The sequence below is a fragment of the Triturus cristatus genome, chromosome 9 (genome assembly GCF_964204655.1).
Source record: "Triturus cristatus chromosome 9, aTriCri1.1, whole genome shotgun sequence".
NCBI lineage: Eukaryota > Metazoa > Chordata > Amphibia > Caudata > Salamandridae > Triturus > Triturus cristatus.
In genome coordinates this window covers 566615973-566642036 of record NC_140592.1, presented here as the reverse complement: position 1 = coordinate 566642036, position 26064 = coordinate 566615973, and the positions used below count along the sequence as shown (strand labels likewise).

General features: G+C 46.3%; 1 protein-coding gene and 1 pseudogene across 5 annotated transcripts in view; one reads left to right on the top strand and one right to left on the bottom strand.

Moving 5' to 3' along the window:
• The window catches only part of KLC3 (kinesin light chain 3), a 1068754-nt gene that overhangs the window by 657999 nt on the left and 384691 nt on the right, over positions 1–26064 (top strand). The gene's annotated exons all lie outside the window — the stretch shown is intronic.
• LOC146798297 (TM2 domain-containing protein 1 pseudogene) lies at positions 24211–24589 on the bottom strand (annotated as a pseudogene).

Below are 26064 nucleotides of genomic sequence, written 5' to 3'. Positions count from 1 at the left end.
TCCACTATGATGAGAATTAATTGAAGCCCTAACATGGAGCTTTCTCATCCTCTCAAGGTGTGATTTTGCGAGTTTTTTTCCCTCTCTGCTGGTTGGGTGCTGGGTAGCACTTTATTGTTTTTGGTTAGCTTTCACTTGGTGGATTTTCTTACTATCTTCTGACCTATGATCACTCTTTGTTTCCTTTCTGAGTAATATTGGTGCCATTTATGTGGACCTTTAGTGTACTTAGTTTTTGTGAAAATTTGATTTGTTAAGTGACAAATGTTTTGAACAGAACAATTTTTATTGTTATTGTTGTAGCCCTGAGGAAGTCGCCGGGCAATTTACCCGAGACGAAACACGTGTTGGCTACTGAGTTCGCTGTGGCGCTTCTAAAGATACCAATATGTCACTATGGAAGAATTGAGAAGAAACAGAGAAGATTAAAGAAATAAAAGAAGAAATCTGTTTGTTTTGAATCATTGGACATTAAATCAGTCCCTGCCTCATTGCTATTGTATACTGCTCACTATAGGCCTAAATTGCCTTGTTCTTGCTCGGGAATCTCTTTGTGTTTTTCATGAAATGCAACCTACACTGTCTCAAAAAACTCCAAAATTTCTTATGGTCCCCAAAAAATCGTTCAGGAGGGGCCAAAGGCAACTGCATGGGTTGAATCACCTGATTAGAAGAGAGGCCCGATTGGGAAGTGTTAGCAAAAGTGGTTGTGAAAGGCCCTGAACCAGGATCTCCCCCCTCCTTGAGCTAGGTCCATAAGTCTAGTGTTAGTGTCATGTGTTTGTAGAGGGGGCGGTAAAGTCCATTATTTTATATATCAACCTCCGCTATTGCTGGTTGGGCATTTGCGAGACAGTCCAACTACTTCTCTTCTCATCGTGCCCAACTCGTTTCTTAATTCTAGGTTTTCCCCCCAAAAGCATCTACCTCCATTCACAAAGCGGTCAAGGACTCTAACACTAATGAGAGCACAGTGTTGGTATCCATCGCCCAAGCCGTCAGTAAACGTGGGCTTGTCAATCTGTCAGATACAGACTGGAAATTCATGAAGCTTAGGTCCAGAGTACAGTGTGGGCGATGTATGAAGCTAATCAACCCTATCCCCTGTCATAGAATATCCTGAGAGTACATACATAGATATCACTCAAACAGGAAACACCATTTCGGTTTAATGGGAAAAAAGGGACAAAAGAAACAATAAAGTTGTGGCTGTGGTAGTCACAAGATGAGAGATCTTCCTCAGGATGTAAGACTTCAATCCTATTCTCTCTACTCAGGCTGTCTAGCCACTTGTTACCTTAAGCAAGACAAAAGAAAGACACATTGTACAAAGTACATGTGCCAGCATGCGTAGTGCAATTATATAACTATGTGTAAGTACTTACTCCCCATTGCCACAATCATCCACATGCAATAGCAGAAAACACGAAAATAAACAAAAGATAAATAAGTATGCTCTCGATATATGAGGTGAGGAGACAACCCTTCTTGCTGGGAAAACACACAAGTCTGTTTATAAGTTCCTTAGATAAAGAGAAAGCTAAAAAAATAACTGCATCATACAAAAAGCTTGAAAAGGCGTGCACCAAACCACCACAGGACGAATGCGCCCCAGTGTGGGTGTTTCGATGTGGCAGTCAACTAGGAATGCGCTCCAGCGCAAATGAATTTCAAGGACTCACTGCCTGCTGATTCGAATAGAGTTTGACAAGCACCTGATCTTCTGCAGGCAGAGCTTATATGGCCTCATGATTGGTGCTGACAGTTTTTGCTTCCCCCAGGTATTCTGGGAGATGTAGTCCCTACACACTCGTTGCAATCACTTGTTCAATCATAACCAGTGCTGTCTTTGTATAACCTGCTATCTACGCATGGTTGTGACAAGGACATATACTTCAATGTGCCTGTCCCACACTCCAACAGACTTTACCTGTGGTTCAAGGTTGGCCGGGAGCATTTTCAGTTGGACATGCTCCCCTTCAGCTTCACCAGAGCTCCGCGGGTGTTCACGAAAGTTAAGGTGGTTCTTGCCTCACATCTTTGGAGGTAGAGGATAGCAGTTTTCCCTCACCTCGATGACTGACTGTTGAAGGTGGGCTTGCCACAGTCAGTGGTCCACCATCTCCAGATGACAGCAAACTTCCTGACATTGTTGGTGTTATCTTCCAGGGGCTATTCATCAATAGTCATAAGCACCAAATGGTCATATATATAAAATGAACAATCCTGGCCGTCCCATCATCTCTGGCAATGACACAGCCACTGAGAGACTATCTTTATTTGTCGACCTGCACCACCAGCCCATTGTACAGGAACTTCCATCATTTGTTAAAGATACCAGTCACTTCCTTCAGATTATTGAAAAATTAAACCAAACCTACACATTTGATGATGATACTCTTCTGGCTACATTTGATGTTACATCATTATACACCAATATACCACATGAGGATGGGCTTATGGCATTATCTGAAGCTCTTAATAAAAGAACTGTGAAAAAGCCATCAACAAATGTGCTTACCAACTTTGCAAGAGTTATCCTTAAATCCAACAATTTTACATTCAATGGTAAACACTATCTGCAGATACAAGGGACTTCCATGGGTACTCGGATGGCTCCATCCTATGCAAATATCTTCATGGGCAAACTAGAGAACTGTATACTTGCTACTTCTAGCATCAAACCACTGGTATGGCTACGATACATTGATGACATATTTATAATATGGAATTCAGGAAGTAGAACATTGGAACAATTTACAGCTTATATCAACAATATCCATCCTACCATCAAATTTACCAGCAACAATACTAAACAGAATCCTCATCTCCCTTTTCTGGATGTGCTACTCACCATTCATGAACACAAAATTACAACTGATCTGTACCACAAGCCTACAGATGCTCATTTGTATCTAAACTGGACTTCATGTCACCCACACCACACTAAACTGAGCATCATCTACAGCCAAGCACTCAGAATAAGACGCATCTGCAGCAATGAGGAAACCTGTAAAGACCATCTACAGGAGCTTGCTACATTATTTAAAAGGCGAGGCTATCCTCTGCATATCATACAGCAACAAATTGACAAGTCTTTGCAGTTACCCAGAGAAGCACTTATTTGGAATACCAACGGCAGAAACAAAAGTGACAGAACTCCATTTGTAGTTGACTATCATCCATCAGCTCCTAACTACAAAAATATAATGCAAAAAACATTTCCCTTACTGTCCACTTGTGAAAAATTGCAAAAGGTTTTTCCAAAACCACCAGTCATTGCTTACCGCAGAGCTCCAAATTTACGATCTCTTATTGTGAGAGCTGAACACAAGCAAGCTGTAACAAATGCAGGGGTTCATTGCTGTGACTCTAAAAAGGTGCATCACGTGTGAATATCTTTTATAAACATCATCTGTAAATAGTTCTGTTACGAGAAGGACCTATGCAATAAGGCAGCATCTTACATGTCGCTCAACATGCATTATTTATGTGATTCAGTGCCAACGGCAAAGCTGTAAAAAGCAATATGTAGGCCAAACAGTGAATGACCTCCGTACACGATTCAGGAACCACAAATCTGCAATAATTAATAAGAAAATTGACCAGCCTGTAGCCAATCATTTTAACCTTGTGGATCATTCACTATCCGATTTGAAGATTTTCCTCATGGAACATGTTTCAAAGGAAGAACTACTGGACTCCAGGGAAAACTTCTGGATGTACCGTTTAAAATCACTGCATCCAGATGGACTGAACATTACTGACAACACAACCTGATTACTGCATATCTCAAGAGCTCTCTGGACTGCATTGATTCCACATTCCAAATGGAATCTTCACTCTTGATGCTTTTTGAAAATTCAGCTGTCATCTGTGCAGCCACAGAGCAAACCATCTTGTACTACCTGAGGAAGGCGGAAGCTGAAACGTTGTAGTGGAAATATATTTTTGTTCTTTGGTGAATCTATCTGTTTGAGTCACTTCTTTCTTGGATATATATATATATATATATATCTACAAGTACAGGTTTACCCATTCGAATGAGGCCACAAGAAGAATAATTTCTCTCGTTATTTTAATTGGCAGCCAGCAAGCAAAGGATTGATCAGCACCTTTCATCTAACAAAGTTCATGCGCCGGATGTGTTTCGGCAACTCCCTGTCCCTTCTTCTGCGGCGTGTAGTTGACAAATAATGCAAGCACATAGTGTCACGCACTCCTTCATTTGAACACCTGCCCACATGGGCGTGGCAAAATGCATAGCCTCCTGGATATTGTAGTGCGCTACTCGTCCTCCCCTGTGGGTGTGCTTCACAATTACAAAATTAAACATAGTTCTTTACCAAGTGGGTAGATGAAAAACAAACTGAAATCCCATGCCCTGCTTTGTGACTGTCAATCCAAGTGGGCGGGCGTTACCCTGCAATAGCGCCAGCTTGTTCTTCATTCCTAATGTTCAAACACCGGTTGGTACTTGATAGGACCCGCTTCTCTGCGGTGGGCCTCTTTCGCGACCGAGGTCAGCCGCCATAAATCCACAAGTACAGGTTTACCCATTTGAATGAGGCCACAAGAAGAAGAATTTCTCTCGTTATTTTAATTGGCAGCCAGCAAGCAAAGGATTGATCAGCAGCTCTCATCTAACAAAGTTCATGCGCCGGACGTGTTTCGGCAACTCCCTGTCCCTTCTTCTGCGGCGTGTAGTTGACAAATAATGCAAGCACATAGTGTCACGCACTCCTTCATTTGAACACCTGCCCACATGGGCGTGGCAAAATGCATAGCCTCCTGGATATTGTAGTGCGCTACTCGTCCTCCCCTGTGGGTGTGCTTCACAATTACAAAATTAAACATAGTTCTTTACCAAGTGGGTAGATGAAAAACAAACTGAAATCCCATGCCCTGCTTTGTCACTGTCAATCCAGGTGGGCGGGCGTTACCCTGCAATAGCGCCAGCTTGTTCTTCATTCCTAATGTCAGAATTTTTTAATGAAATAGAAGAGAATTTGAGAAGTCAAAATGTGCCCTAATTTTCCTTTCTGCAGCACTAATCATAATTTCTATGGCAAAATGAACCCCCTCATTTTGTTCCTTTGTAGATTAAATGTTTTAAGTGTTACCACTTTATTCCAATCAAGATGGCTTCAGGTGTGCCATACTTTTGTCATAAGTAAGACTGTTAGCGCTCTAGTTGTTTGTTAGAACACTCTGGGACATTCTGTCATTGGGCTATACTTGGGCTACATCGGGGTGATATTTGGGCTCTTTTGTCTCTGGTGGCCATCTTGGGTGATTTATTTGTTATGAAGTTTCCTAATTTCCTCATTTACTGCAGTCTCCTCAGTAGGAAATTCTTTCTGTGTTTTGCTTTGGTTTCATCAAGAAGACATTCAGATGTGTCACACGTTTGCCATAAATTCTGAATGTTAGCACTCTAGTTGCTCATTAGATCACTGTAGTAAAGCTACTGCTCACCAGGGAAGTCTGCTGCTGGTATTCACAGTGCATGTTTCAGTCTGCATGTCAGAATTTGTTTATGAAATAGAACAGGATTTAAGAAGTCACTCAAAATGTGCCCTAATTTTCCTTTCTGCAGCACTAATCATAATTTCTATGGCAAAATGAACCCCCTCATTTTGTTCCTTTGTAGATTAAATGTTTTAAGTGTTACCACTTTATTCCAATCAAGATGGCTTCAGGTGTGCCATACTTTTGTCATAAGTAAGACTGTTAGCGCTCTAGTTGTTTGTTAGAACACTCTGGGACATTCTGTCATTGGGCTATACTTGGGCTACATCGGGGTGATATTTGGGCTCTTTTGTCTCTGGTGGCCATCTTGGGTGATTTATTTGTTATGAAGTTTCCTAATTTCCTCATTTACTGCAGTCTCCTCAGTAGGAAATTCTTTCTGTGTTTTGCTTTGGTTTCATCAAGAAGACATTCAGATGTGTCACACGTTTGCCATAAATTCTGAATGTTAGCACTCTAGTTGCTCATTAGATCACTGTAGTAAAGCTACTGCTCACCAGGGAAGTCTGCTGCTGGTATTCACAGTGCATGTTTCAGTCTGCATGTCAGAATTTGTTTATGAAATAGAACAGGATTTAAGAAGTCACTCAAAATGTGCCCTAATTTTTCTAACTGCAGCATTAATCATACTTTCTATGGCAAAATGAACCCCCTCATTTTGTTCCTTTTTAATTTAAATGTTTTAAGAGTTACCACTTTATTCCAATCAAGATGGCTTCAGGTGTGCAATACGTTTGTCATAAGTAGGACTGTTAGCGCTCTAGTTGTTCTTTAGAACACTCTGGGAAGCTGCAGTAGAACACAAAGGAATCAACTGACAGTCTCTGCACTTGTTGGATGTACATGTTTTACTGAGAATGTCAGACTTCATTCTCACATGACTGAGAAAGATAATGTGAATTTACAGAAAATATGCTCTCAGTTTAGCTTATAGATCACCTTCCAAACCTCTGTGGGAAAAGCATGAGAAAATAGTTTTCTCTCAATCATGATATCCCAGCAGAAGGCTTTTTCACATGGTGAAATCACCTTAGAACATACCACAATTCCTAAAATGAGTATGGTACCATCAACAAATGATTTGTAACTAAAGTCTTAAAACCTTCTATTAACTGCAATGCTTTTTAATGAGGTGCTATCATGTATATTGATCCCAAGATGGCTGCCAACACTTCTTGGATGAAGTACTGACAGCCAATCAGATCTCACGATGAGATGTGTCGTTAGGCTCCGCCCAGATATATCTATCTTTTTAACTCTAATTTTCTCAGGAACTACTGAACGGATTTACACCATTTAAGCAAAAGGCACAAGTCTGAACTGAGGACTACCTCTTTGCCAAATTTGGTGTAATTCCGTTCAGCAGTTCGGGCTGTAGCTGCGTCAACAGGTCATATGGGAAAATGCATGGGGAAAACGCGTTTTGGGACCCCCCTTTTTTTCTCAGCCCCAGCTTGACAAATCACCATGAAATTTTCAGGATAGGAGCGGACCAGAGCTGGCCAAAAGTTTGGAAAATTTCGCGAAGAGTCGTCAATTGGCGCCAACGTTATTCAAAATAGGACCTATTTTACATAGGGAATCCGCAACATTCTAACTATAACTACCTACTGGCGACTGCCAGTAGGTAATGTGTATGTATGTATGTATGTATGTATGTATGTATGCATGTACGTATGTATATATATATATATATATATATATATATATATATATATATATATATATTAGAAGGCTTAGAAGTACGAAGTACCCTCAAACATACATATTTATGTATATACACATACATGCAGCCCAAACCGCTAAAAACAAAAAGAACAGATGATGGACGGAATGCTGAATTAATCAAACATTCACCCTAGTCACAGATCTGGGTTGAATCCATCGTTTTTTTGCACGCCACACAATTCCAGTTTAGACACAGCCATATGCAAATCAGTCTTGAACCTTTTCCCCGTGGGAACAGTCCAGCTCGAACTGCCAAGCCAGATCTTCCTGGTGGTGAGCAAAAGAACGATTGATTAAACCCAGATCTTTGTGACGGGGATGAATGTTTTCATTGTTCAGCATTCTGTCCATCATTTGTTCATTTTACATCAAACCACTAAATATACAAAAATCCCAAAATTGCATTGAATTTTTCATTTGAAATAAACATATATTTAATAGCATTTCTGTAGCATAGATATGCACGCTTTCACTTTTAAAACATAGCCTTTATTTGTTAAGAAAAAAGGAAAAGTAATAGAAGGCCTGTTAGCCCATAGGCTGCATAGATAAACCCCAACAGAATAAACTGGCGCCATGCCTTTAAGACATCCAAGACCTCCATGCTCCCATCATGCCCCACAAGTGACAGTTAGGTCAGTTCTTTTTTACAGCTCCTTCTTTGAGGATTCTGGAGCATTGAGCTCGTCAGTTTTTTACTTTTCTGTCCAGAATTGGTATTTAGAAGTCGTTTTTTGACATTAATTCGATGGTATAAAGTACAAGCTGTACTTTTCACCTGTTTTTCTGACTATTTTGCCATATTTTTTTGTAGAAATGCCAGCCTTATTCAACAAATGTCCTTCGTGTGGAAGAAAGATGGCAAAATCCGATCCACACTCTGTCTGCATTGTGTGTTTGTCATCTTCTCACAAGCCAGACAAGTTCTACTACTGCCAACAATTTTCCAGAAGGACTCTGAATGACAGGGAAAGAATAACGCTGCATGCCATACAGGGGAAAGGAAAGGTGAGATCTGCAAGTGGACTAAAGGGTCTCAACAACCTTTCAAACAGCGTTTTCTCACGTGAGGTCTGAGCACAGGGGCAGAAAGGAAAAGAGAAAACACTGTTCTGCTTCGCCGTCAACGTAGAGAAGATCAATGTCGCGACAGCTGTGTGCTTACCATCAGCGTAACAATTGACTGTCGGAAAGGCCTCCGCAGCATGCAACGACGTCAAGGGAGAACTCACTGTTGAGGCGTTCTGCACCAGCTCCGTCGACGAAGAAAAAGTCGACATCGAGACCGCTTACTTTGGCGTAAGAGGCTGAAGTACACATATCATCGTCACATTTGACTATACTTAAGTCGAAGAACAGGCTTAGGCCAGCTTCGAGAACTTCTCCGCCATGTCACCAGTTGACATCGACAACCCCTCGACGACGGTTGACATTGAACACTCTGCCAACATCGGAGCACAGACGTTCAACGTTGAGAGCCTCGCCACCATACAGGCATAGATGGCCGACGTTGAAAACTCCATCGATGTCAGCAGATAGATGTTCAGCGTTGAGGACGTCACCGTCATCCAGACTCAGATGGTCGACGTCGACAGCTCCCGATGTAAAGACAAAGGTGTTCAGTTTTCAGACTGTCGATGTTGAGACCTATGTCTTCGCACCTGTCGCAGCTGTCAAAGAGACTGTGGACTTCTGGTTCGCCCTCAGAAGATACGCACTTGGTGTCCAGAGTCATACCAACGTTGAGACCTCCTGCAACGTCAAGAGAAGTGCAAGTGACTGAATTGCAGAGATCGGCATCAAGATCTAGGCGGTTGACGTCAAGAGACGCATCATCCTACCCAGGAATCAGGAATGTGCAATTTACTCCGGAGGGATCTTCGGTTCGAGAGCAACTGACGCCACCAGTCAATCTTTCACCACACTGGTTACAAAGTGTGAAAGAGTGGAGAGTACCATAACGGAGTCCAAGTTCAGACTTTTCTCAAATCTACTCACCTTCTAGGATCTCAGCTGTTACTCCTCCTCTTGCGACAACTGCCACAAGATCTCATTGAAGATCTCCAAGGAGAACATGGTCTCCTTTTACAAGAAGGTCTCGTTCTAGGACACCTCAAAGGCGATCATCTCCTAGATCTCGCCACTCTCTTTAGTACAGATCTCAGAGATACAGGAATAGATCTCCGTCCTGATCCACAGACACGTCAAGATATCCTGTTTGGGACTATTTACCAACCCTGTCTGCGACCCCTCCAGCCAGGGTGTCACTTGTGGACAATATTATCTTCTTCAATGAGGTCCTAGGTAGAGGTACCGCTAAACAAAATATTGAAATGCCTGCGCCAACCACATCGGTATCTGTGATTTTTTAAACAGTGCATCAAAGGTTGTCTTCTAGACCTATGCTTCCTATGGTTCCTGGTCTGCTCGAGCCAGCTGCAGCATGGCGCACAACAAAAAAATACAAAGTACCCGACCAGGATCCACTCTTTCTATGAGCTGATCCACCACCAGACTCAGTCATAGTGGCAGTGGCAAGGAAGGCACACCCAGATTTCCAAGATATTTTCCAAGAGGGTGGATTAGTGGCAAAGCAGGTGATCAGCACAGCAGCTGATGCGTCGGACCTAGCAGCCTATGGATACTCGCATGGCATCTGCGCTAGGCGTTTCTCCTGACTATGGCTCACTGGACTTAAACCAGAGGTTCAGCCCAGGATTCTAAACCTACTCTTCAGTGATAACTCATTATTCAGCATGCATGCAGATGATGAAACGGCGAAAATTTAATCTGAGCTGGACATCCTGAAGGCAGTGGGAGAAGCGCAAATATGTTCGGCTCAGATACCATTCCTACGACCGTCGCCTTTATCAGCAGAGGGATCAACCCCCTTACTGGGCAGCAGCATCAGGCCAGGTCCCACTACCATCAGCGTTGGCCAGAACAGGAAGCAAAACAATGAGCATCTGTTTCCCCATCTCTGTTTCCCACTTGGTTGGGGGGGAAGTATTACGGCACACCTGAACGAGTGGCACAAAATAACAAATGGGTGCTGTTAGATTTGGGGGTCTCTAGTTGGCAGAGGTAGGCACCTTTGACAAATAGGGACCCTTGCGTCTAGTCAAGGTAAGGGAGTACACTCCTAAAATAACCCCTGCTCATCCCCTTGGTAGCTTGGCACGAGCAGACAGGCTTATCTCAGAGGCAGGGTGTTAAGCATTTGTGAACACATACAGTAATCCAGTGACAACACTACAGATGGACACCACACAAGTTTTATATAAAAAATAAGTATTCTTTGTATAGATTTAACACAAGACCACAAACGACAAAAATCCACAATACTGTACTTAAAATGGGAGAATTAGCTTAGTTCTCTTTAGATATTAAAATGCGACACTTTGAGTCAATGTACCTTTGGATGTGTAACACTATACAACAAAAGTGTTGCAGGGAAGGTGATGTGTCGGTTCCTGACACGCAGAAACGGTGATGCATCGGTTTCTTAACTGCGCTTCCGTGGCGATGCGGCCCGCAACGCCGTGATGCGATGAAGATCCGGTGCAATGAGATAAAGATGGCGTTGTCTTCTTGTTGCGACACGCTTCTCCGACGATGCGAGACGTCTCGACTCGATGCGACAGCTGCAGCGGTGACACCCTTGTTCAGTGATGCGACGACAGCGGCTTTGGCTGCGACACTCTTCCTCGATGATGCGAGACGCTCCGGCTCGAAGTGACATCTGCAGCGGCGACACCCTTGTTCAGTGATGCGACGACAGCAGCTGTGGCGGCAGCACGCTTCTCCGGTGGTGCGAGGCGCTTCAGCTCGATGCGACAGCTGCAGCGGCGACACCCTTGTTCAGTGATGTGATGACAGCGGCTGCGGGGGTGGCACACTTCTCCGGTGATGCGAGACACTTCGGCTCGATGCGACAGCTGCAGCGGCGACACCCTTGTTCAGTGATGCGACGACAGCGGCTGCGGTGGCGACACGCTTCTTTGATGTTGCAAGACGTTTCTTTATGATGCGATGCGACAGCTACAGCGGCGACACCCTTGGTCAGTGATGCAGCGGCTGCGGCGGCGACACGCTTCTTCTTCGTGAGTCGCGCTTCGAGCTCCTTGCGACACGCAGTACCTCAGAAGGCTTCAATACAGCTGCAGGCACGTCCATAGAACTCTGGGAAGCTGGTGGTTGAAGTCTGTTGTCCCTGAGACTTCAGCAGGAGGCAAGCTCTTTTCTCAAACCCTTGGAGATCCTTCACAAGTTGAATAAAGTACAGACAAAGTTCCTTTCCTCCTTTCTTTGGCAGTCTGGCAACCACTGCAGGCCAATCCCCCAAGCAGCACTTCAGCTTAGGGATAGTCTCTCCTCAGTTTCTTCTGGTTCCTCTCCTCAGCAAATGTTTCTTCTTGTTTCCCAAAGTGATCTAAAGTTCTTGGGTTTGGATCCTAATATTTATACCCAGTTTTTTCGCTTTGTTCTCTGAAGGCAGAGAGGCCTTTGCCTAGTCCAAACCAGTTCTGGTCAGTCCTGGAGCACTTTGTTGACATGACTTTTTCTTCCTCTCAGAGTGCAGGGCAGGGACATCAGACACACCACAGGAGGTGGAGCCAGCATTGTGGAGGGAAGGCACAGCCCTATTCAGGTCCCAGGTGCAACTCCTCCCACTCATCGAGATGCAGATCTCTCTATTCAGCCCTGTGCTGACTCACCCTGTCTCCTGGAATCCCCCAGCCCCTGTCACTCAAACTCCAAACAAGGAATACACAACCTAGCAGAGGCAGGTTTGGATGGTTAGACAAGAAAATACCCATTTTCTAAAAGTGGTATTTTCAAACACAGAATGCTAAAACCAACTTCACTTAAATATGTGTTTTATCATTCTGAGTTCAGGCATACTAAACTCAAATTTCTACCATGTTCCCTGAGTCAGTTAGGATTATAGGATGTAATAATCAAACTGCCCATTCTGGCCTATGGGGAACAGTTAGCCTTGCAATAGTGAAAAACGAAAATGGCTGTAATTCACTATTAGGACATGCCACACACACCACGGCTTGTCCTACTTTATACTTACAATGCATGCACCCTGCCCTTGGGCTTACCATAGGGGTGTCTGATATGAAGAAAAGGGAAGGTTTAGGGACTGGCAAGTGGGTGCACTTACCCAGTCAGCATGGCAGTAGCAGACTGCACACAGGCTCTGCAATGACAGGCCTTAGACACACTTTTACAGGCTGCTTCTGTGGGTGGCACAACCAGTGCTGCAAGCCCACCAGCAGCATTTGGATTACCAGCCCTGGGCACTCCTGGTGCACTGTACTAGGGTCTGACAGGTAAACCAAACCAGCCAATCATGGAATCACTAATCCACCCATCAATTTACAATAGGGGGCACTTGCACTATGGCACTGGACAGCAGGGGCACAGTGCCCAAAGCATCTAACACCAGCAAAACCACATGAGGTAACAGCAAATAAATGGAAGGGAGACCCACGCCAAGGTGCCAGGTCTAACAGGTGCTCACTATTGTACAGAATGGCTACTCAATCCGATTCCAATCCCCTCCTCCGGCAGTTCCAATACTGAGAACCTCTGCCCATTAACAAGAAGTGCTACAAAGAGAGGTTCTGCTATAAAAAGAAGCCATCAAAAAAGTTCCCTTGTCCCAATAACAGCAGGGAATTACTTCCGCTATTTCTTGGTGTTAAAGAAGGACCAATCTGGGAGTGCAGACCCATTCTCGACTTAAGACTCTTAAACAAGTTTATTCACAAGAGAAGTTTAGGATGTAGGCCCTACACAAAATTTTTCCCCAACTCCATCATGGGGTGCTACATCGACCTGCAGGGCACACATTTCCATGTACCGATTTCCAGAAAATACCGGAAATTTCTATGGTTTAAAGTGACGTTCGGGCACTTCCAGTACAAGGTCCTACCCTTCGGACTCAAATCAGCACAGCGCATGTTCTCAAAATGTATGGTGGTGGTAGCAGCCTTCCTGCGGAAACAAATGACTAGCTGACTGGCAGCGCAAGAGCTCTTCACCTAGTCTACTACAGGAACATCTGCAATCCTGCATTAGAGTGCTAAGACAGTTGGGGCTTCAAGTAGACTGCAAAAAGTCTGTCCTCAACCCAACTCAAGGGATTCACTACCTGGGTGCTTCTCTGGATACAGCAGACGCAAGAGTGTATCCTTGAGAGGAGAGGTTATACTCAATCATCAAAAACGTCGCACTCTCCTCTGCACTCTTCATCTCACGGCCAGACAAGTATCCTCTCTCCTGAGATTCAGGGCGTCCTGGATCTTCATTATCCCCAATGCCAGGCTGCACATGCCACCTTTTCAGCAGGCATTAGAGGATCAGTGATCGCAGATCTTGGACCGCTGGGACGACAAAATTACTCTCCCTCAGTTGGCCAGGACTCCCTTCGATGGTGGATGAAGCGTCCTCCTTTGTTAAACGATGTTCCATTTCATCAGGCCTTTCCTAGCCAGACGCTCATCACGTATGCGTTTGTACAGGGCTGGGGAGCCCACATGGGTCCTCTTCAAGTTCAGGGATTGTGGTCGGAAGCGGAGAAGGGGTATCACATCAACATGTTGGAACTGAGGGCTGTACACCTAGCGCTCAAGTCATTCTTTCTTTCTATCCAGGCACGCTCCCTGTTAGTTCAAATGGACAATACCACCATCATGCATTACCTGAACAAACAGGGAGGAACCAGGTCAAGGCCCTTATCTCTAGAGGCTCAAGCTATATGGAAGTTGCTACTGGCATGAAGGTTTACCATATCTATGATCCATCTCCCAGGCACACTCAAGGTGCAATGAGACACCCTCATTTGCAACTTCGTCGAAGCTCACGACTGGGTCTTAAATGACGAAGTCACACAGGACATTTTCCAATGATGGGGAATTCCAGACATCGACCTGTTTGTGGGTGCAATAAACACAAAATGCTGCATCTTCGCATCCAGATATCCCCAACCAGGCTCCAGAGGAAATGCGCTTTTGATCAGCTAGTCCTCCAATACCTCTCATTTCTCTGGTCATCAATAAGATTTACGGAGCCAAGACCATCATCGCACCAGAGTGGCCTTGCCAATTGTGGTATCTGGACCTCCGTCACCTGTCCGAGACCCCACACAGGAGGTTGCCATGCTGGCCGGATCTACTCTCCAAACTCGTGGAGAAGATGTTCCACCCCAACCTTCCCTCTCTGAGCTTGACGGCATGGCCCCTAAGTTCCTCCAATATGGACATCTAGGTCTTTCACAAGACTGTATGAACATTGTGAAAGAATCTAGGAGGCCATCTACATGGAAGTCATATGCTTTTAAATTGAAGCGTTTCTATTTATGGTGCACCAACAATGGTTATAATCCCATCCTACGGCAAGAACAAGTTATCCTCCCCAACCTATTGTATTTGGCCAAACCTGGGCTCCAGTTTGCGTCGATAAATATGCACCTGGCGGCCATTACAGCATATTGGAAATCACCTATGTAGGTTTCCTTTTTTCAAGTGCCTGTAGTTAAGGACTTCCTTGAATGGTTGAAGAAGGTCTAACCGACGGTTAGGTCTCCCTCCCCTCCTTGGGGGCTTAATGTAGACTTTTCTAAATTATCGGGTCCTCCCTTGGAACCCATATATAAAGCGTCCCTACAGCACCTAACTCGGAAGACTGCTTTTTTAGTGGCAATTACCTCTGCTCGCAGAGTTAGTGAGATCCAGGCTGTGTTCTAAGGACCCTTAGCTGATTTTCCTTTCCAACAAGGTGGACTTGACAACACATCCTAGTTTTTTGCCATAGGTTATTTTTGATTTTCATATTAATCAGTCTATTATTCTACCTACTTTTCCCCCCGAACCCATCCACCCTCTTGAGAGGGCGTTACATTCTCTTGATCTTAAGATGAATCTTAAATTTTACCTTGATAAAACCAAGAATATAATCAAATCGAACCGTTTATTTATAAATAAGGCTCCTGGTTTTCCGTTTAAATGGATTTTTACACATAAATACAGACGGAAAAATATTTTTCTTCCGTCTGTATTTATAAATAGAAATGGAAAAATACAACCAAATCGGAATCAGAGAATTGTTTGGGCATTCGTACTCCAGCCAAGTGGTTACCTCGCTGCGCCTATCTTCCTGATTTCAGTGTCTGCCTGCCCACATTAACACCTGCTGGGTCATTAATCTTTGGCTATGCGCAGGAAATTCGTTCCTATGAGGGTCTTGTATTGACCTCTGGCCTGACCTCCATAGCCCTTTTGTTTCACTGTTTGCTCTTTATGGAGGCTGGGGTCAAGCTAAGTAGCTAGTGCAAGACCAGTTTAAATAAGTTGATTACAGGATAGATTGTGAGGATCGGCAGGGTGACAAAGCATTACGAAACTCTTCAATCCCCTCTCTTACCAGGGGCTTCAGTTATTTTCTTTTTTTTTTAAACTGCTCATTGGAAGTGTGGCAATAATAAGTAATTAACCAAATGGTCACTGAATCTTGAAATCTTATTTATTAAAAGCCATACACAACATAGTAGTGAACACCTTGTGACCGTGGGGAGTCGGCGGGCTGGAAAAGCAGGCAAGGAGGCCGTATATAGCGTGCAATATTCTTTGTTTATTGTGTCGGAGCACATCGTGCAACAGAACAGTACAGGGAGACAAATCCGAACAGAAAGATGAATTAGAGCCGGACTCTGGTTTATCCGTCGCGGTTGTCTTCCTAGGGCTCCCCTGACGTCTGGATCGTCGTCGTCCGCCGTAAGGGATGGATGGGCACCTCGGAGGGCAGAGAGACACAAAATGGAAAAAAGGAGCCGTTAGTCCTGCTGAAATCCGGACTGTTGATGTCACCGTAACCAGGAGTGAGGAGGATGAGGAGACCGTGAGGGAGGAGGAGGATGAGGAGGTAGGGACGGGTTGAAGAAAAGAGGGGTGCGCGGAAGAATCGTGCGGGTAGTTATATACAACGTGGATGATGCTATACAATAATTACAAAGAGGCCTATCAGGGTGTAGTGGCGTGTCTAGGAGAAAGAGTATATATATACAGGGGAACTATCATACATACGGATACCTAGGGTAATCTACTAAAGGAAGCGGGTACTTACGGGCTCCGCCGTAACTCTCCTCCGAGTTACGGCCGCTCTTCAGCCACCTCCGGAGGACTCCACCAATCTTCCGACCACTCTTCGGGTTCGCCGCTTCCGTCTTCTCTGTCCGCTGCAGCTCCTGCCGAAATCTCCTGCCACGATCCTCCGACGCCTTCGGTTTCACGTCCTCCGTCTTTTCTGTCTCCAGCGGGGATCTGGGAGGAGGGACTTCCGGGATCAGGAGGCAGTCCTTCCGGGAGGTCAGCGTTCGGGATAGGTTTCTGCTATAGAGAGAGGGGCGGGGTTTCTGTTGTCATGGACGCTGTGGCTGACGCTCCGGATCGCGTGCCCTGGATGGTAGGAGTTCTGTGGGAAAGTGGTACTCGGGGTAGGGTGAGTAGGGGAGGCAGGACCCGTGGGAGGGAGACATCCTCACATTCCCTTCCCCTAGCTGTCTTTCTCGTAGGGGGGTTGGACAGTGGATAGCGGGAGAGAAAGTCCGCATTGCCTTGTTCACTACCCTTCCGATGCACCGTTTTGAAGTGGTAGGGTTGGAGAGCCAAAAACCACCACAGAACACGGTCATTGTGTCCTTTGTTCCAAGCCATCCACTCAAGCGGGGCATGATCGGTGAAGATAGTAAAGTCTCCTCCTTCTAAGTAATAGCGAAGGCTGTCCTCCGCCCATTTAATTGCCAGGGCTTCTTTCTCCACAACGGCATAGTTCTTTTCTCGGGGGAATAGTTTCCGGCTGAGGTAGAGGATGGGTTTTTCGTTCCCCTCAGGGTCTTTTTGTGACAGCACAGCTCCTAATCCCTGTTCTGAAGCATCTGTCTGGAGTCGGAAGGGTTGGGAATAATCAGGGCTTATTAACACGGGACGGGAGGTCAGGGCGTTTTTCAGATCCAAAAATGCATGCCACAATAAGGGCGTTGGGGTTTTTAGGATGGCCTCTGTTCTTATGGATTTTTTTAACAGGTTGGTGAGCGGGGCTGCCCTTTGGGAGAAATTAGGTACGAATCTCCTATAGTATCCAAGGAGACCCAGAAAGGCACGCAGGTCCTTTCGGGTCTGGGGAAATGGAAGGGACTGTATCGCTTCGGTTTTGCTTCTTTGGGGTCGGATTAGGCCCTCTCCCAGGAGGTATCCCAGGTATTTCACGGTTTGAGCCGCTAGGGTGGTTTTGGCGGGGTTAATCGTGAAACCATAGGAGCCCAGGGAGGCGATGACGTTGTGTAGATGTTCCAAATGTTGTGACCAGGTATCGCTATAAATGACTATATCATCTAGATATGCTCCTGCATACTGAGTGTGAGGCCGTAAGAGGTGATTCATGGCCCGTTGAAAAGTGGCGGGTGCGCCATGGAGGCCAAACGGGAGGACAAGGAACTGATATAGTCCTTCAGGGGTGGAAAAAGCTGTTTTCTTTCGGTCTTCTTTTCTAAGGGGTATCTGCCAATATCCTTTACAGAGGTCCAGTGTGGAGATGTATTGGGCTCTTCCTATGCGTTCGACCATCTCGTCGACTCGGGGCAAGGGATATGTGTCAAAGGATGATATCTTATTGACTTCCCGGAAATCGATGCAAAATCTAACAGACCCGTCGGGCTTGGGTACAAGCACTATCGGCGAGTTCCAGTCGCTTACTGAGGGTTCTATAATGCCCATTTGTAGCATTTGGTCTATTTCCTGACGTATAACAGCCCTGCGGGCTTCAGGGACCCTATAAGGTCTTTGTCAGACCACCTTCCCAGGACTCGTGTGTATGGCGTGCTCTGTGATGGTGGTGCACCCGGGTACTGAAGAAAACACCTGTCGTAATGGGTAGAGGCGATGGTTAAGCTCAACCTGTTGTGGGGTGGGGAGGACGGGATCAATACAAGGGTAAAAAGAGAGGGAGACCTGAGTAACAGAGCTGGCTAGGACGGGACGAGGTCCTTCCCATTTTTTTAGCAAGTTGACATGATAAACCTGGGTTGTACCCCGTGCGGGGTCTAGACTTACTTCGTAAGAGACAGGGTTACTTGTCGGAGGATGGTATAGGGGCCCTGCCACTGTCCCAGGAGTTTTTAGTCGGATGAGGGCATTATCAACAGAACTAAATCCCCCACGGAGAAAACCCGGTGTTTTGTACCCCTGTCATATTGACCCTTCTGTTTTTCTTGCGCTTGTGCTAGGTTCTGGTGTACGATGTCCCTTATGAGAGACAAGTGTGTTTTTAGGTTTTCTATGTATTCTGGAAGGGGTCGAGTGCGATCGGGTTCTGTTTCCCAGGGTTCTTGGGCCATATCCAATAGGGAACGAGGGGGTCGACCATACAATAATTCGTATGGAGAGTAACCTGTGCTGCTCTGCGTTTTACAAAGGATTGCGAATAAAGCAAGGGGTAGCATTTCTTCCCACCGCTTCGCTTCTAGACCCAATAATTTTTTTAGGGATTGCTTCAATGTGGCATTGTATATTTCCACTAACCCATCGGTTTGTGGATGATACGCCTGGGTACGTATTTGTTTAATCCCTAGTTGGGAGCAGACTTGTTTCATGAGGGCCGAAACAAAAGGCGTGCCCTGATCAGTCAGTATTTCCCGGGGAAACCCCACCCTAGCAAACACCGAGATGAGGGCTTTGGCGATATTTTGGGTGGTGGGTTGTCGCAGTGGGAGGGCTTCTGGAAAACGGGTGGCATAGTCCACAATAACGAGGTGTTCTGCTTGGGTTTTCGGATCAGATAGAACCCGCTCAACAGAGCCTCTCTAACCCAGCCAGAACGTTACCCCCTCCCTAGGGTCTATTCACACCTAAGAAACCACATATATACATACCACCTAAGGACAGGGAATTCCTACTCATATATATATATATATATATATATATATATATATATCAAGACCTCTTATAATACAAGTGGCGGCCTCGCGGTCCCAAATGGACCCAGGACTTCCTGCCCAGACGGCAGCCTCAGCCTCGCGGTCCCAAACGGACCCAGGACTTCCTGCCCAGACGGCAGCCTTAGCCTCGCGGTCCCAAACGGACCCAGGACTTCCTACCCAGACGGCAGCCTCAGCCTCGCGGTCCCAAACGGACCCAGGACTTCCTACCCAGACGGCAGCCTCAGCCTCGCGGTCCCAAACGGACCCAGGACTTCCTGCCCAGACGGCAGCCTTAGCCTCGCGGTCCCAAACGGACCCAGGACTTCCTAACCAGACGGCAGCCTCAGCCTCGCGGTCCCAAACGGACCCAGGACTTCCTGCCCAGACGGCAGCCTTAGCCTCGCGGTCCCAAACGGACCCAGGACTTCCTGCCCAGACGGCAGCCTTAGCACAAGTTCATCCTATAATTACCACGACATACAACAAGGGAACCAGTGTTACTATGTATCAGATCACACAAAGACTGCTAGTTGAGCACAACCTGTTCCCCAGTTCGAGGGGCTCCTTTCTCCCTTATTCAGCTACCACTTACCTGATCAGGATTAACATCTGTTCATATCAAGTCACAGCTGACTAGAAGAATAGGCTACCCTCTTATACAAGAACACGCAGCACATGTTGATTCACTACAAACTGGATACTTTATTTAGTCACTACATACACGCTCACAGAACATAATACATATCACATATGACCTGCAAAGAAAAGTGATAGATTAAGTTGTACACTCTAATAATAAAGGGGTTGACATCACCTTGGTCGTATGTAGCCTGCACTCAATGGTCATCTAGGTTCCCTTCTCGTCTGTGCCTCGGCTTCGCCTGGAAGTCACACCTCCGCAGTCACGGATCTACTCCCTTCTCCTTCTCCGAGTCACTGGGACCTCTTCCTCATCGGCTACTCTCTTTTCTTTGGCTACTCTGTTAGAAGAATATCTATCTCTCGGTTTTTCTCCACCTTCAAGTTTGTCATCTGTCTTCCCTGGAATAAGTAGTAGCTTTACTGCTTAACGGCCAGGTGCCGCCTACGGACTAAAAAGCAAGTGCCAGTATCTGCCTCAAACTTTCACTAATATAGAGGTGCATTTTCTCATGGAAAATTCCAGCCCGTAACCTGCCGCCCACCAAATTCTTGTACCTCCCCGTACCAATGACACGTTCCCAGCCGGCCGGCCTGATGTAGTGTCTTCGGCATGAAGAAAAATACAATCCTTCGATAAGGGCCGGCCTGAACCGGTTCTCTCCAAGCGAATAACACCTCATAACTAAAACATCACCCTCGACCTAGAAACTTTCCAAGCTGCCGGAGCGGAAAGAAAGATGGAGTCTCTCCCGTTTAAGGCCTACCAGGCCTGGATTCAGCACGACTCCATGAAATACCCTCACTATAGAACAGATTACCCCTAATACTAACGCATCTATCCTCTAGGATATATGTGCAAACCCTAATCTATGGGGAAGAACACAGGATCATGTCGAAGTGCCTAATAAATAGGCTCTATACACTACTCTAACCCTTAGACTTGGATGGAAAGAGACTGAAGTCACATTAGTTCCTCTTAATCACAAGAGAGCCGGGAAAATCGAGCAGTACACGAGGGCGTAACGACAGCCACTCCGAGAGGGTATCAATGGCCCTATGATGTCCATCCCTACCCTACTGAACGGGACGTCAATAACGGGTAGGGGTTGTAGGGGTACCCGAGGGGGCCGATATCTACTATGTTTTTGGCAGACTGGGCACTCCCTGCAATATGTTTTGATGTGTTGGTACACTCCGGGCCAATAGAATCTTTCTAAAATCGCTTGGCTGGTTTTCTCGTCTCCAAAATGACCACCCAGGAGATGGCTGTGGGCAAGGAACAGGACCTTGTCTCGGAAGGGCCCAGGGATGAGAAGTTGTGGTTTTTGCTGGGACCCTCCCTTCCGATATAACAACCCATGTTTCTTATAGAAGTAAGGACCTACGATAAGGGGATCCTCGTGGTCTAACGCCTTGGCCCATGCTTCCTGCAGCACGGGGTCCTCTTGCTGCGCTGCCCTGAACTCTCTGTCGGTTTGCCACGGGTGTTCCTCGGGGACCACTGGGAATGCACCGACGTACTCCCGTTTCTCCTTCCTTTTCTGTGTCTTGGTCTTCGGTGGTTTGGATGCAGTCCCAGGGGAGGAAGGCCCCTGAGGGAACGGGGCTTCTCCCCACCAACGAGTCAGGGAATCAGTGGTATCCTGTAGAAGCCCGGGTAGGCCCGTATAATCACTCCCCAGAATGGCCTCTTCCGGGAGAGTAGGGACAAGACCCACGGTGAGAGTGGTTCCGGGATCTCTGGGGTGCTGGACTTGTACTTGTGTGGTGGGGTAGTTTTTTGTATCTCTGTGAACACACTGTATGGCGACCGTACCATCCGTAGGGCCTACGGGTTTTTGCAAGAGCTGGGGTCGGAGAACGCTCTGTCGACACCCCGAGTCGGCCAAGGCCATCAGGGAGTGTCCGTCGATGGTCACCGGATGGTGGAACGACGGAGGTGCCATACCTGGGACCGAACACACATAGTTCCTTGCCAGTCCCACCTCCATGGGTTCCTCCTTATGGGGGCACATCCGAGCAATATGACCAAAACCCCCACAACTGTAGCATTGGGGTCCGGGGTTAGTAGGTCGGGGCGGTAGAGGGTATGGAGCCAGAGGGAGGGGCTCGGGTCGTTTCTGGAGAGAGGGACGGGGTGGTCTGAGGCTTATGGAGGGATGTGGTTTGTGGAAGTGCTCCTCCTTGTTTCGTTGGGTCTCCTGTGCATGACTGTAGGCACTCGCGATCTCCACCGCTGTATCCAAGGTAAGACGTGCATGTTGTCGTACCCATCTATGAGTGCCGGGGTGTAAAGACATTAAAAACTGCTCTAAGTATATTTTTTCTAAGATGTCCTCCTTGGTGGACGCGTCTGGTCTCAACCAGCGATTGGTCATGTCCTTAATCCTGAACGATAGGGCTCTGGGTGTTTCTTGTGGCCCTTCCTTGATTTGGCGGAGTTTCATGCGATAAGTCTCGTCATCAATGCCCAACCGTTCAAGGATACATTTCTTAATGTCCGCATATGGAGTGGCACCCTGTATGTTAGCCTGTTGATAGGCCGCCTGTAGATCGCCGGTAAGCAGGGGTCCCAGGTAGTGACCCCAACGGTCGGCCGGCCACGACGCAGCCTGGGCCAGTCTTTCAAAATTGGTGAAGAAATAATCAGGGTCCTCTCCGGGCACATACTTTTGGAGAACTACTGATGGTAGGGAGGCCGTTGGTCTCTGCTGTTCCAACACAGAGGTCAGTTTCCCCATAGCTTGCTCGTGGGTGTTCCCCTGTCCCCGTAGAACGTCGTGGAGTTGGCCCCGGTCGTCTTCGGCTGTCTTCAAAAAGGGCTCCATTAGTATTCCCAACTGCTCCTGAGAGTCAGCCATCTTCTTCATCACGGCCTCCATGCTTCCAGCTAATCCCACTTCTGACACCACCTGTGACCGTGGGGAGTCGGCGGGCTGGAAAAGCAGGCAAGGAGGCCGTATATAGCGTGCAATATTCTTTGTTTATTGTATCGGAGCACGTCGTGCAACAGAACAGTACTGGGAGACAAATCCGAACAGAAAGATGAATTAGAGCCGGACTCTGGTTTATCCGTCGCGGTTGTCTTCCTAGGGCTCCCCTGACGTCTGGATCATCGTCGTCCGCCGTAAGGGATGGATGGGCACCTCGGAGGGCAGAGAGACACAAAATGGAAAAAAGGAGCCGTTAGTCCTGCTGAAATCCGGACTGTTGCTGTCACCGTAACCAGGAGTGAGGAGGATGATCAGACCGTGAGGGAGGAGGAGGATGAGGAGGTAGGGACGGGTTGAAGAAAAGAGGGGTGCGCGGAAGAATCGTGCGGGTAGTTATATACAATGTGGATGATGCTATAAAATAATTACAAAGAGGCCTATCAGGGTGTAGTGGCGTGTCTAGGAGAAAGAATATATATATACAGGGGAACTATCATACATACGGATACCTAGGGTAATCTACTAAAGGAAGCGGGTACTCACGGGCTCCGCCGTAACTCTCCTCCGAGTTACGGCCGCTCTTCAGCCACCTCCGGAGGACTCCACCAATCTTCCGACCACTCTTCGGGTTCGCCGCTTCCGTCTTCTCCGTCCGCTGCAGCTCCTGCCGAAATCTCCTGCCACGATCCTCCGACGCCTTCGGTTTCACGTCCTCCGTCTTTTCTGTCTCCAGCGGGGATCTGGGAGGAGGGACTTCCGGGATCAGGAGGCAGTCCTTCCGGGAGGTCAGCGTTCGGGATAGGTTTCTGCAATAGAGAGAGGGGCGGGGTTTCTGTTGTCATGGACGCTGTGGCTGACGCTCCGGATCGCGCGCCCTGGATGGTAGGAGTTCTGTGGGAAAGTGGTACTCGGGGTAGGGTGAGTAGGGGAGGCAGGACCCGTGGGAGGGAGACATCCTCACACACCTATAAACAATATTTACACAAAAAGATTGTAAATTAAATTATGTTCATATTCATAGCATTGTTCTGTAAGTCCGTGGCTTCCCACACTAAAATAAACAATGTTTATGCTTGAGCCCATACAATGAAGAAACTGATACGTAAGGATTTGTTCAAGTTGACAGAGTGGAAGCCTGCAAACAAAACATACAATTATTTGGCATGGCATTAGTTCTTAAAGATTCTGAAACTGTCATTTTGAAAATGAATTTCATATTCTACCAATACCCCTCAGTAAAGTTTTTTCAATGGCTGCTCCTTAAAAGGACAAAATACTTTCTGCACACTGAGTGCTTCTGCCAAAGTAACAACCAAAAAAGCTTCCAGTTTCCTGTAGAAGCTGCTCCTGTGGTTTTGCAACCCTTTTATCCTTAGACATGTTTGATTTTCACGGATACATCTGTGTTTTTCTAAATGTTTCGTTGGTAATAGTCAGTTGATTAAGTCTTGCTCCGTAGTAACCATTTATGTTACGGCACGGCATGGGCCTGTAAAATCCAATTCTTTCCCCGTAAAACGTATCTCATTGCCATATGGATCCCATCCTTGCAAGTAATATTAGAAGCTGGATAACACGGAGCATATGCTGAATAATTTGTGCATTTAACTGGTTCTTGTGTTGTGTAACTCATTTCCGGATCTTTGCAAATATATTGTCCAAGCCTGAGCTCCTCGCACTTAAAGTACTCTGTGGCTGCAACGGGCGCTAAAATGAAACTGAAAGAGCATTCGAGTTTTAACACTGGCCACATCCAGGCGATCGCCATGATGTACTGTGCTAGGTATGCAAGCACCACCAATCTCCTTTCAGCTTCTGGTTGGTCAGCCACAACGTGCCATTCCAAAGACGCCTTCCGACACAAAAGCTTCTGAAGGGTGCAGTCCGTGTGCTGAGCCACAGTACGCGGGGGTGGAAGGGAAGAAATAAAACGATGAAGCCTTAGATGCACTCTAGTTGTTGTTGGAAACGGATGATACCAATATCTCGCTTCAGGGCGGAGTCAAGGTCTGGTGACGGAGAGGCAGCGTCGGTGCAGAGCTTTCGATTACCTCTCGGCACTCCTATGGAAGACTGGGAAGTGCTACAGGCAAATTCCTGACCAGTGGCCCGGAGTCATTTTGAGAAACAAAAATAAATCTTTTGAATGTGACTCGAAAAGGGCTAAAAGACCAGCAGCATCAACACAGTAGGGAAATTCGGTCAGATTAACATTCGGATCCTTGCAGGCCATAAAACAAAACTTTCCACCCGGACTTTGGTTGGCACGAAGAAACACAGCAAGAAAACAATAGCAGAATGTAAACATTCCTGTGAGGTGCAACTTGCCAGAGACAGCCAGGGCATATCTGTAAACTCTTTCCAAAGTTAAATAGTGTTTTGTCCACCGTGGCCACAGTTAAACTGTGTGATATAGCGCACTAATGCACCGAAAACGTCTTCAACAACCAAAACTTTATCTTCTAAATTCAGTAAAAGGTTCAATGCTACTAGGCAGTAAAAAGTTAAATAAGGCAAATGATACACGTCTAAGGCCCAGACTCTTCAATGCAGAGACTGTCTCTCCCTTCTGGAAAATGTATTTTGCTTTAGCGAAGGAATTCGTTGAAAAAAGTGATTCAAAAGCTGCCAGCTCATGTGGGTGTTGTTCATTATTTCAGTCTTCAGAAGTGTGAGGGAAATAGAGCCCGGCAGGACTAATGCAGGGCCTTTAATTTCTGAGGGGTGCAACTTTATTCCCACACCAGGCAGATGGTTTGTTCTCAAGACTGCCCTATCCACATGGGAGATCGTGGCGAGAGGCGGAGATGAGGCAAAGGTGTTGGCATGATACTTTAAAGATCCTTGGTGGTCAGAAATAAGAGCCCGTTGTCTCAAAGGAGATTGTTTGCTCGCTCAGCTGTGGACAACAACTTGCACCAGAGAGCATGCTGTAGAGAGGAGCATGGAACTGGTAATAAGAGCAAGGAGGCACCCAAAATATCTAAATTATCATGAAAGCTGTCGGCTCTTTCATGCCCTCTTTGGCCAGGTCACTGACAGTGCACAGGTGCACTTGTTTAAATTCTAAATGTGTTTACGTCTAATAATCATGGCTAGTGACATAGTGTTTTCAATATTGTAACACAGCAGCAGCTCACAAATGTATTGTATTCACTTAATTTGGCTTGTATATAAATATAGCTAAACCTATAACAACCGTGTGCACTGTTTATTTAAATAAACCTGGAAAAATACTAGCTC